This window comes from Balaenoptera borealis (assembly GCF_965194805.1).
Source record: "Balaenoptera borealis genome assembly, chromosome: 3".
Taxonomy (NCBI): Eukaryota; Metazoa; Chordata; class Mammalia; order Artiodactyla; family Balaenopteridae; genus Balaenoptera; species Balaenoptera borealis.
In genome coordinates this window covers 117,852,345-117,855,022 of record NC_138866.1, presented here as the reverse complement: position 1 = coordinate 117,855,022, position 2,678 = coordinate 117,852,345, and the positions used below count along the sequence as shown (strand labels likewise).

At 52.1% G+C, this 2,678-nt stretch overlaps 1 pseudogene across 1 annotated transcript; it reads right to left on the bottom strand.

Annotated features, from left to right (window-relative positions):
* Window positions 1-955: 955 nt before the first annotated feature.
* LOC309625871 (melanoma-associated antigen 10 pseudogene) lies at window positions 956-2,012 on the bottom strand (annotated as a pseudogene). The gene has a single exon. The product of its transcript is annotated as a melanoma-associated antigen 10 pseudogene (transcript).
* Window positions 2,013-2,678: the final 666 nt, after the last annotated feature.

The window sequence follows — 2,678 nt, the reverse complement described above, 5'->3', positions numbered from 1 at the left end:
AAGTGTTCTCTGTCCTGGGCTTCCATGACCATCTTCTTTTCCTCCTTTTTTCCATTCCAGCAATAATTGGGTTTTGGAAGGTAACATTGTCACTTAATATAAATTTAACACCTCACAATTTATCACTTATTTTCAGCTCAGTGTGGCTTGAAAGGATGTTTACAGGACTAAGAATTTTAGGGCAGATGGTAAAGTGCTTTGGGTATTTTCCAAAGGGCACTAGGAAGCCCTCTCCATTCTCAGAGCACCATCCATCACAGGCTTGCTGCTCCCTCCTTCCCTCCCCCTTTGTATTCTTTTTTTTTTTTGACTGATTTTTTTTTATTGAGATAAAAATATAAGAATTACCACTTTAACCATTTTTAAGTGTACAGTTGAGTGGCATTAAGTACACTCACATTGTTGTACACGCATCACCATCATCCATCTCCAGAATGCTTCTGTCTTCCCAAACTGAAATTGTATACATTAAACACTGACTCCCCCTGTCCCTATTCCCCCAGGCTCTGGCCACCGTTGTTCTATTTTCTATCTCTCAATTTTAGGCTATTCCAGGTACCTCATATAAGTGGAATCATACAATAGATGGTGTCCTTTTGTGTCTGGCCTATTGCACTTAGCCTAATGTCTTCAAGCCTCATCTCTGTTTCCTTGAATATTTATTGTATACCTGCTGTATGCCGCTTCTACACCTGGGCCTGGGTATACTGAGGAGATGCGACAGGGGCAGGTAAACGCCGTCAGCTGAGATATCAGGCATTAAAGCCCATAACAAGGATTAGCCTATCACATACTTCCCAAGCTCACGATCAACACAGAGGAAAGTGGATAAAGGGAAGGTGAAATTTAATAGAGGGAGTGGAGGAAGAAAGACCTGGAACATTGGCTGGGGGAGAGGCAGGCGTGGGTGGGATGCGGTGGAGATCAATTTAGTTAAACAAGATGTCCTGGGAACTTCTTTTTTTTTTTTTTTTTAGACACTGAAGCTTGTTTAGTCTTCCATTAAAACGAATAACATTTGAAAAATTCCTAAAGAAAACAGATGATATTCCATGTCATCATACACAACAGGAACCCAAAGATGCTACACACCATGTTCCCCCCACTCGCAGGGGCCTTCACTACTTGGAAACTCGACCGCTCTCTCTTCAAACTCAGAGTGAAGGACCAACCTCACTTCCTACCAGTGAACTTGGGCCTGGAAGGAGCCTGGCTGCTGCTCTGGCTCAGGCCCCCTCTTCCTCATCGCTCACACCCTCTGCAGACGTGGGACCCAAGGTATTGACACTGAGCAGATGCTCCAGGACCTGCCCCTTGCTGGTCTCCGCGTAGGCCCGGGGACCCCACAGGAACTCGTAGCGGGCGGGGTCGCAGTGGGGCGCCTGCCGGTACTCCAGGTAGGCCTCCTGCACCCACACTTTGGTGAGGAGCTCCCTGGGCTCCCCATAGACGCAGTGCTGCGTCCCTGCATATACCCCTATGATGCTGAGCAATTCCCAGACCTCCTCCTCAGGGGCGTGGTCACCGTACAGGGCGACCTGGCACAGAATCAGCACCAGGAGGCCGGCCTTGGGCATGCTCTGCCCATCGCTCAGCGCTGCATCACAGGTGAGGCCCAGGGTGGGGACCAGGACGTAGGTGCACTCGCGGGGGTCCACCTCCTTCACGTCCACGCCAAACACCAGCTGCATGCACTTGGAGGCTCGGCTGAAGACCACGGGGAAGTGGTCCCGATGGTCACGGAGGACCATATTCAGCATCTCCGCCTTGGAGATCGGCTCCTTGGTGCGATACTTGAGGAGCAGGAACGCCACCAGGTCAGACTTCAGCACAGTAAGTGCCTCCTGGGGCAAAGACTCGGCATAGGCGGAGAAGGAGGGGGCGACGGGGGAGGAGGAGGACGAGGGGGATGCGGCCTCCTCCCCCGCAGCCCCGAACAGCTGCGCCTCCACCGGGCCCTGGGCCTGGACTGGGACCTGAAGGTCTGCCTCAGGCTGGCGCAGCTCGCTCATCTCCACCAGGGGCCTGATGATTGGGGTCGGGCCGCCGACGGGAGTCTGGGCAGGGGTGACAGATACGGACCACGGGCAGGGCTCATCTGGAGGGGTGCCCTCGGGCCTCACAGGGGCGCTCCTCCTGGGCGGCCTGTCTCCTGCCAACCTTGACTCCTGGCACTGCCTGGGCCTCCTCTGCTCTGTGGCCTGAGGACACGTGCCTCAGACCTGGGCCTTCGCCTCCCAGTTCCTGGAGCCCCTTGACACCTCGCAGGACCTGGGATGCTCTCCCTGGGAACTTCTTAAGAGTGAGGGGTGGTGGAGGGTGGCAGTGTCAAGTCTATATTCTATGTGCTTAAAATCATAAGATATCACGGCTGAAAGGGAGCTGAGAAGTTCGTCTCATTATGAGTGGTTTGAGAAACAATCACAATTCTCACTTGACCCCCTAGGACCTGATCCTGGAGCGCTCTGCAGAGAAAAGTTGCTCTGTTGTCAGTTAGCATGTATCCTTTCAGGTCTTTTCCTGTGCTTTTCCATGTATGAATGTGGACATACAGAAATCTACGTGTTTCTCTGGGTACACAGGAGGTTTGCACCTGCTGTAGCCTAAATGGAGTCACCCTCTATGTGTTTTTTGGGCAACTTGCATTTTTCATCCAACAGTATATCCTGGAGATCATT